Below are 13,186 nucleotides of genomic sequence, written 5' to 3'. Positions count from 1 at the left end.
GTGGAATTCGGCACAAAGATGCAGATGATAATTGATGAATAGATGAACTTAGGCAAATAACAAAAAATCTGCCGAAAACGGCAATTTCTTATGAAGGAATAAATTATGAAACTTTCTTGTAATTATAAAATTGCGTAGAGCTTCGACTGTTTCCGAGAATATCTGTCGAAATTCATCCTGGTATTCTTGCCCAAGTTCCCCAGGGAACTTATGCGGAAATTCATTCTGGAATTTTGTTATGAATTGAATATAATAATTTGATGAAAATTCCAGCAACTTATTCAAAAACAACCTACAGAAAATCTTTAGAGACTACATGCGGACATCCCTTCATTAATTCCTGTGTAAAACGGTTTGGTAATTCATGCAGAAATTGACTGCGGGTGACTTGCTGCGTAAAAACTTCTGAAAAACCCTTCGTCAAATTCGAGGCACAATTTGTTAGATTTTTTTACAGATATTTATGTGATTACCGCTAACAAAATGTTTGAGAAAATCGCAACGTGAATTCTTGCGGAAATTTCTCTGGTAATCTGGGGAAAAAATCTTCCGGAAATACATTCCTTCATGAATTCCTGTGGTTTGGAAATTTCTGAAGACTTCCTTTGGTGAATGCCGGTGAACAACATTCCAACAACATCCCAAATCCTTTCGTAAATTCAAGGCAACATTACACTAATTGCTGCGGTCAGCGCTGCAAGAATTTACGCAGAAATTCCCCATTTTTTATAATTTAACGGATTCTAAATGCTGCAGAAATCCTCTTTAGGCTGTAGAGGTTTCGTAATTTTTCTATGTGTATTCCTGTGAATCATCGGAGTTATCCGAAAATATTGCAAAAATACTCATGAGATTGCCGCATTTTTACAGGAATATCTTTTTCTCCTTTTAATTTCAAATTTCTGCGGAAGCACTTACTTGACTCAAATTAGTGCGAGTTGGCTCTTATTTCGGACGGCAGAACGATCGCGCCATTTGCCGAAATTTTGTGTTTTGCTTTGCGCGGCCGTCAGTGCCTGTTTTGTCGTGTTTCTGCTCAGTAAGCAGATAGTTCGCGCGGCCGAGTTAGTAAACAATTGGTGCGTGATCGGACGTGTTTCAGGTAGGATTTAGAACATTCGTGAAATCCGAGTTTTTGGTTCTTATTTTAATGTTCGGTGAATAAGTGTGCGGTTGAACGTGTTTTGTATATAATGCGATATAATGTATATAATGTATATAATGCGGTTACTTTGTCCTCCTTTGGACGTTTCGTAAGTAAATTGATGACTATATTTTAATATTTTTTCAGCATATACTGTTATTGACAAACGCTCTATATTGTCGAATAGCTCCCTATTATTCAACTTACCCACTAACACAAATTTTCCTTCCCGAGACATCTATGAAGGTAGTATGGGTTCCCTGCATCTTCACTAGTAGATGTTGAACTAACATTCCTTCCCTTCCCTCCGTGATTATAAGGACGTGGCCAGGTATACAACTGCTACTGTATAGGAAAAGGTACTAATCCCAAGTACCAATTTGCGACAATATACAGTAGATTGCTCAATTGAGCATTGTATAGCCACCCACGATTTGTACAATCACATATGCTATGCGCTATGCTAAGCACTTACTTGACTCAAATTCCGAACGTGACTAATATTCCAAACACTCGTTTTATAAGGGCCATTTTCGTGTATTTTTATCCATAGGAGCTTGAATTCGTTTGTAATCCTCATACTCAGTTCGGAAAACCGATGAAAATTATAGTGTTAGGGCGCTAAAACGCCAGTGTTCAGAATATGAGTCATGTTCGGGATTTGAGTCAAAACGCTAACGAAAATGAAGCCCATCTAGATAGACCATAAAACAAATTTTCAAATGAACGTCCAGAGAATCCTGAGATCTAGCATTTTATTTATTAAATTATCATCTTAAACTAAATCCGTGCGAAGTCCAAATCCGCAAAAACCGCGAAATCCGCGAAAATCGCGAAATTCGCGTAGTCGGAACAACCCTGCATTTGTTCTCATGCGCCAACAATATTCATGGAAATAATTAAAATTACATTTTCTTGTTTGGATTTTTGTTATTCTTATCTGCAGATTTTTTCCCACTTATATTCATGATAACGAGATTTTTGCAAAACCTTAGGCAGAGTACTTTGACTATTGTTTGTTATTTTCAATTGTTCAGAATTGGAAAAGTTTTTGATATTGGTCTAAAATAAAATCCTAAAAGTAGATCGAAATAAAATGTCAAACTTCTACTTTATTTTAAATAGGGGGAATGACGGCATTGGCATGTTTTGTTCTATTATTGTCAGGGAATTTTTTTATGACTGATTATGCTCAAATTTGGCCTAAACATTCTTTGCATATCAAAGAATATTGTGGCCAAATTTCATAAAATTTGGTCGACAAAAACCCCCTGACAATAATAGAACAAAACCTGCCAAAGCCGCCTTTTCCCCTATTGAAAATTGCGTAATTTTTTTGTTCCTTTGTGTTTTTGTCCGCGTTCCTTTGAAGAGTGAAATATTTGTAGTTGCGTATTTTTCTACAACTAACTTAATTCAATAGAATGTTATGGTAGTGAATGACTCTAAAATATTTCTGATTTCCTAAACCAAAAATGAAAATTAAGCTCATAAATTTTGAAATTTCCACAACATCACAAGGTTTATTGGGATGTCCCGTTTTGCAAGCGCGTTTGTCCCGTTTTTTCACCTAAATGATCTGGTCAGCCTAGACGCTTTGCGAGTAAAGGCGTAGGATTGCCAATCCGCAGATGGCGAGTTCCCGACTCCGTGCGCATAGTGTATCTATTGCAGAGCATTGCAGAGCATCACTAATGCTAATAGATTTAATCATGATTAATGAATAATAAAGACAGGAACACCGTCTTCGACCAGAGGTCGTACAGACTGAACACTTAACACATCGACAACGGACAGGACACATAACACTCGGTGGACCGGTCACGAAAAGTTTCCTCCTTACCGGGGCGGGAATCGAATCCACGCTTTATAACCCTTGCGTCTAGACGATTGAGTTCGCTAACCGCACGGCCACGAAGCCCACATTTAAAGATTATTCATTAAACATATATTCATACAAAAAATATGATTTAACCATGGAGCACCTTTGTAGCGACCCTAAACGCCATGCAATAATCATCATTTTTCTTCTATATTTAAAGTATGTCATATAAACGAACAAAAGGAAAGATTGGACAGGTTGGAACCTGTCCATTTATGTTTATCAAATAGCAACCGCTGTTGAAAATAAACAACGGATATTTAAGTATAAGCAAAACTTGGCGAATAAGCTGGCCTAGAAATAGTAGCTGACTCAATTGTTAAATAATTGTTTATTTAGAGAGTACGAATGCTCTCGGAGCAGAATGTCACATGAGAGTAAATGTAGGTAGCATGCAACATTCTGCAACATTATTGAAAATGAGAGAAAAATTGTAAACAATAGCCAGTAATTATAAATAACGTTTTTGTAAATAAAGAAGAGGGTCGGATTTTGGACTTGGAGTAAGCAAGTCATATCAGAACTGTTCAAGTGTTTTATTTTTCAAATTGTGATGACTGTTTTTCCCGAAAACTAACCGCTCGAGCTCGTGCAATTGGTGACAGCGGTAACCGCTAAAATTTGGCAATGGAAACGCCGTTTCGAACAGTCTAGTAGTTATAAAAAAATCGAGAAGACAGAATGGTTGAATTTCAAAGTGAAAAAGTTCAAAAAAAAAAAACTTAGTGAAATGAAATTCACATCCAAAATGTGTAAAAAGTGAAGAAAACTATGATTGTGCACATCAGAATAAAAACTTTAAATGTGCGAAAAAGGACAAAAAAAATCAGCCATAATGAACAAAAAACTCGGACAAATTAATTAAATTCCCTGGAGCATCGGAGCAGTAAAAAAAAAAGTGGTATAGGTGAGTACATGAATTTCGGGCTTTTCGAAGCATTTACATGTAATAATAAAACATTTTTATTTATAAATACCATAATACAAGTATCCTCAACACATTATTTACTACTAAATACTCACACTCAATAGATGCCAAGCCCAGAGTATCCGATTGAAAGTTGGTATTAAGTCCAGGACTAAAATTGAAAAGTGAAATTATTTACACGATACAGAGATGAGTATAAACGTATAGTGAGTGAGTATAAACCTATCACGGATACTTGGTTACCGCACAACAGGAAACACTGCGGTAAAGCACTAGAATTTGTCCACGATTAAACGGTCTCTGTTCGTTTTCGCATAACTCGAAGACGTCTTGATGGATTTTCCGGTGAAAACTAAAATTAAGATACCCATGGCATTCACATATGTTCACCTGCAATAAATTAATTATCACTATATATTTACCTTCCACGACGATGTTCTACACTGGACACTGGATGACACACTTTTTTCGGTAACTCTCTCGGCACTGTTTTCAATACGACCCGCGAACGAACTGAACGAACGACCCGCGAACGGACTGAGTACATTTTGATGCGTCGGCAATTAGTCGTCCAAACCGCGGACGAGCAGATAGGCGCACGGTAATGGGCGCGTTTCCAATGCAATGCATTGGATATGATTACACGTCTACGTACGGGAGCTTTTAATTTGAATGAAGTAATGTATGCAACAGCAGTACAGTAATTGCCAGCAATATGCGTTCGCAGGATTTGTGTTCTTACAAACAAGTTTATTCAATTTAACACCTCAATGTCACAATTAATTGATTCTTGATTAAATACTTTGGTTCGGTACAAAACGGAAGGTAAAATGGAGTTTTCACAAATAACAGCACTCCAATGTATACCCGTATATGATGGAAATCCAGAAGAGCTGGAACCATTCATTTTACAATTGGAATTATTTGCATCTCAGTTAGAAGGACACGATCAAACTCCGCTATTGAATGTTATATGGATGAAATTGAAAGGTAAGGCTCTTCGAAAAATTTCGAATTTAATTGCCCCTACTTGGACAGAAGTGAAAGCTAATTTACAACGAGAATTTAAGTTTCAGAAAAGCGTTAGTGCTCTAATGAAAGATATTGAAACACTTTTACAGAAACCAAACGAATCGTTTGATGAATATAAAGCGAGAGGAGAAGAATTGTATAAATGGATAGAAAATGAAGGGCCGTTTGGGTTATCATCTTTGCGAAAACATTTCTTAGGGGACTTCGAAACAAGGATCTAGCCCATGCAGGAATATTCCAGAGAGAAAAATCATTTCCAGAGTTACTTATCTGGTTAAAAAACGAGTGGGACGATAGAAATGAAATTGAAGAGATCAACGTAAGAGTGGAAATATTGAACAAGGCTATGGAAGACAATCTTAATCAAATCTCTAACGAGGGACATAGAAAAAACTTGAATGGTAAAGAATGTCAAAATGATTTTTCACACGCATATGTTCAAAGGATTACATCTAACACGAAACAAAAAAACTGATCAATGGGGGTTTCGAATATTGCGTCCGAACACCCCGACAAATAGATAATAAACCAATTAGACGCTATAACACTAATATTGCTAAATATAATAATGTGGATAATAATAACAATAAATTTAAAGTTTATAGGGAAAATTCCAATAATTCACGTTCAAATAAGATGGAAGAAAACTCCTCTACAAGTATGCACAAGCTTAATATTTGCATTCCGGCACATGAAAGGGTGCCAATTATACGTACGAGCGATAATCAATTTTTATTGGCCCTCAAAGCATTGGGCAATCCCAATCGTAAAATGAAGTTTTTGATAGATACTGGTGCTTGTTGTAACTTAATGAGATGGGACGTAGCTGCTAATATGGGGCAAACTGAAGTAAATTTGTCCGAAAAATTAAATATGACTGGATTCAATTCAACGCAAACGTTAACATTAGGATCAGTAGAAATAAATATGATAATGGGGAATTCGCAATATAAAATTAAATTCCATTTAATAAAAGAATTATGTGTACCGGGAATTATAGGAGCAGAATTCCTTAAGCAACATACATTATATATTGATCAGCAATTTGCGTATATCATTTTGCGCAAACCAGATATTATTGTGAACACTACTAAAAATAAATCAAAAAGGAGAATAAATGGCGTCAACACATTAGCTGGAAAAATCAGTGAAGGAAACACAAGTAATCGGAATTACGTATTATTTAGTGACATGGCTTGTCAAACAGAGACAACAGATAACGAAGATTTTGCATTTAAAGAAGCTGAACATATTATTGACAAAGGATGTCGAACAAATAATCAAACTATTGATACAGATCATTTTCCTAAGGATACTTATATGAAACAACATACGGATTTAAATTGTTTTGCAGAAAATAATTATGACAAACAGGAACAAACCAACCAACTCAAAGACAATTATTCGCTTAAGGTTCAAGAAAACCAGGAATTAGACGAAATGAAAAATGAAGGTATTAGATACCCCATAGAATTTACCTACGATCATCGATTCTGTTTGGAACTTGCCACACTTGAAAATCCAAACGAATTAACAAAATATCTTTTAGATACTGGGGCTCAAATGAATATAATCAGTGCCAAAAGAGCAATCAGAGTAGGGGCAAAATCCATTAATACGAAAGATCAAATGACAGTTCAAGGAGTGACTAAAAATTCGATTTTATCAATAGGATCTATTTGGATACATTTGAAGATTGGAGAGAAAATATTTCCCACAAAATTTTATGTGGTTAAAAATCTAACCGTCCCGGCAATAATTGGAGCGAATTTTATCAAAAAACACGTTCATGCCATCGAAAATAATTTTAAAATTGGAATTTTCAAAACTAATGCAGAGGCTAAGAAGCCATATATGGAAAATAATCGAATACGATGGAACATAGTAGACTACGTCTTAAGGGATATTGAAGACCAAGACAGTTTAAAGAAACATGTTGATGAAGATGAAGAAGAACCAGAGGAACCAGATCCAGATGATATATACACAGACGAAGAAGAATACTTTGCGAATACTATTGTGAATAACGACCTTGCCAAACTTAACAGAAAAATGGGAGAAGTTTTTACATCAGAGGCTATGGTAGATGAACCATCCGAGGAAATTTATGGGTTCGAAAATTTAGATCAAAAACTGGATTGCAGCCTTGTAGAAAACAACATTCATGAACAATTGCACGGAAATATTAGAACAAGTGAATTAATGAAATTACTAGAAATGAAACATTTGAAAACAGATGATTTTAATACAATGGCCCAAATTATGGTTAATTACCAAGATGTGTTTTTTCTCCAAGGAGATCACCTTACAGTAACAAATGCGGCTGTTCATGAGATCGAGACTACAACTAATGTTCCAATCAACAAACGACAATATCGATTCCCAGAGAAAACCAAAATTCAAATCAATAAAGAGATAGAGGAAATGGAGCGGCAAGGTATCATTAGACCGAGTAAAAGTCCATGGAATGCACCAGTCTTGTGTATTCCGAAGAAAGACTTGGATACAGACGGCAATAAGAAATATCGCATTGTAGTAGACTTCAGAGCTCTAAATCTTATCACAAAACCTTTGTATACCCAATTCCATAATTGACGAAATTTTAGATAGCCTTGGTGATAGCAAATACTTTTCAACAATCGATTTGAAATCAGGATTTTATCAGGTTGCTATTCATCCGAAAGACGCTCCAAAAACAGCTTTCTCCACCCCAACAGGACATTTCGAATTTACGAGAATGCCTATGGGACTCAGAAATAGCCCATCAACATTTCAAAGATTGATGAACACTGTGTTATACGAACTAAGAGGCATAAAAGCATTCGTTTATTTAGATGACATAATAGTTTCAGGAAGTACAATTGAAGAACACAACAAAAACTTGTCAAAGGTATTGGGGCTCTTCGTAAGCATAATTTGAAAATTGAACCATCAAAATGCCAAATTTTAAGGACAGAATTAAAATTTTTGGGACACATCGTGAATAAAAGCGGAATTCATCCTGTAACGGACAATATAACAGCAATTCAAAAATGCCAACACCAAAAACAGTAAAAGATGTTCGTTCGTTTCTAGGAACAGTTAATTTCTATGGAAAATTCATACCAAGAATAGCCGAAATACGAAAACCATTAAATGATTTACTCAGGAAAAACGTAAAGTTTAATTGGACCAACGAATGCCAACAAGCATTTTCAAAACTGAAAAACTTTCTAACTTCAGATACCTTATTAGTAAGGCCGAATTACAATGATACATTTGTTTTAACTACAGACGCTAGTGATTATGCGATCAGAGCAGTACTTTCAAATGAAAATCTATAAACATACCTATTGCATTCGCCAGTAGGAGTCTTGTTGGCGCTGAACGTAAATATCATACAATTGAGAAGGAATTACTTTCAATCGTATTGGCGGTAAACTATTTTAAACATTATATTTATCAACAGCGGTTTATAGTCTACACTGATCATAGACCACTGATTTCGCTATGGCACTTGAAGGAAACCTCTCCAACCTTGACCAGATTAAGATTGAAATTGCAGGGATTGGAAATTGATGTTCGATACAAACAAGGAAAGGATAACGTTGTAGCGGACTTCTTATCTAGACTGCAGCAGCCGGATAATGAGAAGGAAAGTAGCCCAAACCATATTGCAGTCGTTACCAGACGACAAAGAAGGCAAATACAACAGCAAGAAAAGGAAAAGACCAATCATGACAATGCAAACACAAAAGCCTTCAATGGAAAAACGAGTAAAAATTGGAGCGCAGATATGGATGGACTGGATAACATTGATTTAAGCTTCAACATAGATGACGATCAATGTCATGAGAATGTATACGAAGAATTTGAAAACGCTGAACGAGATGGTAAAATTGATTTCAAATTTTTGAACTTTTCTAAAGAAATAATTCCAGAAAATAAAATTGATGCAACGTTTGTTATTCTTAACAGCAGATCAGCATACAAAGAGTTGAGCGAATTGGCTAAGCTGCCTCATGGCCTGAAAGATTATTTGAATGGAAACATATTTTCAATACCAGATCACAAAATGTGGGGCATTATATTGAACGGAACCAAGCAATCAAAAGAAGACCCGAAAACATTATTTCAGGAATTGACGAATGGATTTAGCAAACATCCAGTATTCGCAAATGAAGCGAAAAATATTCAAATAATTTCGTTTAGAAACCTCCAAGCTCCTATATATGCAAACATGCTACGATTTATTGCAGAAAAATTAAATAAGAAATTCACGTTGTTTGTCCCAAACAAAGAGAGGATGTGGGTGCCACATGAAGAAAGAGATACAGTACTTAAGGAATTTCACGACTGCCCATTGGGGGACATGTTGGGGTAAACGTATGTTTCAGCGGATAAGCCCAATGTTCATGTGGGAAAATATGCGAAAAGATATTGAAAACTATGTAAAGCAGTGTGACTCTTGCCAAAAGAACAAAATTAGTGCCTCAAACAAAATTCCAATGAAGATTACCACTACATCTACTGAACCATTCGATAAAATATTTATGGATATTGTAGTACTACCTGAATCTAATAATGGCAACAAATATGGCCTGGTCATACAGGATGACTTAACCAGATATCTTACAGTTGCGGCAATGGAAAATCAAGAAAGCGAAACTGTAGCGAAAACTTTCGTAGATAACTTTATTTGTAAATTTGGAACACCCAAGGAACTAGTAACAGATCAAGGTGCAAATTTCGTGAGCAACCTCATGAAAAATGTTTGTAAAGTCTTAAAAATAAAAAAGATAACAACAACAGCATATCATCCTCAGGCAAATCTTGTGGAACGATCCAACAGAGAATTAAAAATTTACTTACGCCAATTTATAGGAGGAGATCCACAAACCTGGGATAGGCTTTTACCCCATTTTACATTCCAGTACAACACTACAATTAATTCATCGACTGGTTTCACGCCTTTCGAATTACTCTATGGCAGAAAAGCAAGAATACCTAATTCAATATACAGAATGAGAGATATGGAATTTACCTATGGAGACTATTCCAACGAATTGAAAGTCACTCTAAAATATATTCACGACACGGCTAGAGAAAACTTGATAGTATCGAAGGAGAAACGGAAGGAATATTTCGACAAAACAGCTAAAGATTGGCAACCAATGTGGGGAGATATGGTTTTAGTGAAAGCCAACCCCACAGGTACAGGACAGAAATTGCAATCTTTATGGAGAGGTCCATATGAAGTAGTTAGTCTTCCAAGTGCACAAACTACAATAATCAAAAACGGGAAAAGACTTGAAAAAGTGCATAATAACAGACTAAAGAAATACAACGACTGAAAAGTAAAGCTTAGTATCGAGCATGGTGAGTCTACATAGTAGGCTTAAGGATTATCATTATAAAGATTAGCATAAGTAATGTAAATAGATAGAACATAGTTAGTTAAAATAAGTTTTAAACTTAGTTAGAATAAGTATTGATTTAAGTTCTGTACATAATATATTGACTTTTTTTTTATATTTTTACATTTTAATTTACATTATACAAGTTATATATACAATCAATAAGTACGATTTAGCAAATGAATATAAATATAATAAATTTAAAACAATATGAAATCTAGTTAAGCGCATAACTATTATAATTGGAGACAAACTAAAATATTAGCAAGCATGAAGAAAAAAAAACATTCATTTAAATAGTATACAAAATAGTCAATAAATTCAACTAAAATAAGTACAAAGAATGGAATGATCTATACGTTTACATTTTTAAGGCGTATATTATATGTTTTAATACAACGGATGAAGAAGGTAACTAGCATAAACAGTATAGTCAACGCATTAATATTTAAATTTAACGAACCTACATTTACAAGTATAACAACAGCATTGCCGGAAAGCTGTGTAACACGAATCAACTATTACTTCTATGGAAGCTTGTAAAAGCTATTGGGAAAATTATGGGAAAATACAAAACATTAACACGATCGAGAATATAAATGGGACACCCGCTGGGGTCTAAAACAGGGGCACTATGGGAGAACACAAAAAAAAAGAATGATAAATCCAATACGGATGAAAATGGGTAACCTGCTGGGGTCTAAAACAGAACAACTATGGGAAAATATGAAAGAAGGGAAAATGATGGAAAATAAAAAGGCAACATGTAATGGGATATAAAATATATATCGTTGAATAGCTGAAATACAAAATGGTATGGAAAAAGAATTTCTATGAAAAGTTTAATTGATTCGTTGCGAGAAAAATTAAAATGCAAAGATAAAACAGTAATTTAAACAGAATGATTTATTACAAACGTATTTACAACTGATGATAAGTTAGAAAGCCTTTTTAAAAGATAATGGATGGCCATCCAGAATGAAACAGATAATAATATATGTAAGAATATGAGATCAACTTGAAGATAAACCTTAATATAAATATCAAAATTATTATATGGTAGACATATGCTAAAAAAAAAAGAATTATGAGGAACTAGAAGTTGAATTACAGGTATGAGAAGACAACAAGTAAATTTAAAAAAATATATATGTAATATGGAAGAAGCCGAATAAATTATAATCGATGGAAATTCGTAAAGTTTGTAAGTATAACGGAAATGTAAAAATATGATTCTAGAAGAACGATATATGAAAGTGATTTTTTTTAAACTAATTAATATGAGTATGAGAAACTAGTTTTGGGTACCGAGAGAGATTTGCGCGATGGAATCTCTTGTATTAAACATATCATTAAGAAAGAATATGTGACAGAGTATGACAACAAATGAAAAATTTTGTTTGAGTGCTTGATAGTATGAAGGTGAACAGTTATTTGAATGGACAAGAGGAGACGTCCTCGGAATGTGTGAATATGGCTCTTGTTGTATGAATGATTGATTGAATATGTAACAAATAGTGACTGAGAAAATGAACAAAACGAAAATCATGAAATATGTGAGAAGAGACAATGTGGTTAAAATGGGGATGAAAAAATTCAAATTGGAGCGAATCTAAGTGAAATCTAGGGAAAATCAATATCAAATTGAATTTAAAAAAAAGGGCATTAGACAATTGAAAAATTTGAGAATTGAAATTAAAAAAAAAAGGTAAAGCAAATAAATGAAAAGGTAATCATGGTTATACTAAATAACATTTTTTAAATTACTATAGTAAGACTCGTGAAAAGAAAGAGAATTTTGAAATGGTTGATATTATTATAAGTATCGAGGTATTACAAACAAGCTGAGTTACTGTTAAATTAACCAAAAATAATAATCTGAGAATTTTGCTTTTTGTTCAAATATGCTTTATGTTAAATTATTGCCTAAATATGAAATATAAACTAAACACGAGGTCTAAGTCTCATTTCAGAAACACGCCAAAAGCCAGAAACGGTGGAGGGGAGCAGTTGCAGCAATTAACCATCAAGGCCAACCTAAACAAAAAACCAATAAGGTATAATATGTAATATGTGGCAGAAAGTATTTCGCAGAAAATTATATTATCTTTAGATATATCTGTACAAAAACCTGCAGAATACATTCTTTGCTTCAACTCAATTTTTTTCACGGGGGATAATTCAGCGAGAATAACATAATCAGATGAAGTAATACAATCAATTATTTTTTTTATTATCGAACGATAAATTCAAAAGGAGGCAAGGCCCAATAAGTAGAATCAAATTCATAAAAATAGTAACATAGCACTGAAGATGTAATCATTATCCGGTAATCAAAAAAAAAAAACCAAAAAACAGTGTAGAGTAGTAAAAGACAGTAAAATAGTTCACAATTATTTTCCAAATGTAAATGTGCACAATAACTTACTCGAGAGGCAAACGGGCGAAAGAACATCCAGCGAAGACGAACAGACAACATCCGATGGCGAAGGAAGACATCGAGAATCGAACGAAGGAAGACATCGTGTATCGAGAAATACATACCAGAGTTAATTGGTATCACCAGAACGACAGGTCATACGGAAGGTTGAAGATAAAGAGTGTGGGGTATCAAGACGGATTCAACAGGACGAAATCTTTGGAGGAACATCAGGAGTAGAAATTTTCGGAGGAACATTAGGAAAAGGTGAATTATACAAGGCGATATGAAAGAAGATTTAACCAGGCGAAATAACACAATAACTCCGAGATAAGCAGAAACAGAAAAACCATGAAGACTAAACTCCCACGATAGAAGACAAGTT

The 13,186-nt window shown here is 34.4% G+C and overlaps 1 protein-coding gene and 1 long non-coding RNA gene across 3 annotated transcripts in view; both read right to left on the bottom strand.

Moving 5' to 3' along the window:
* LOC134220447 (Kv channel-interacting protein 1-like) overlaps window positions 1-13,186 on the bottom strand; it is a 100,576-nt gene that overhangs the window by 13,997 nt on the left and 73,393 nt on the right. The gene's annotated exons all lie outside the window — the stretch shown is intronic.
* Window positions 3,654-4,597, bottom strand: LOC134226536 (uncharacterized). Its single transcript, XR_009983500.1, has 3 exons — window positions 4,377-4,597; window positions 4,177-4,306; window positions 3,654-4,105 (listed from the first exon to the last, which is right to left on the bottom strand). It is a non-coding gene; the product is annotated as an uncharacterized LOC134226536 (long non-coding RNA).

Source organism: Armigeres subalbatus, chromosome 3, assembly GCF_024139115.2.
Source record: "Armigeres subalbatus isolate Guangzhou_Male chromosome 3, GZ_Asu_2, whole genome shotgun sequence".
Classification (NCBI taxonomy): Eukaryota; Metazoa; Arthropoda; class Insecta; order Diptera; family Culicidae; genus Armigeres; species Armigeres subalbatus.
The sequence above is the reverse complement of the archived record's forward strand: the minus strand, read 5'-3'. Positions and strand labels throughout refer to the sequence as shown.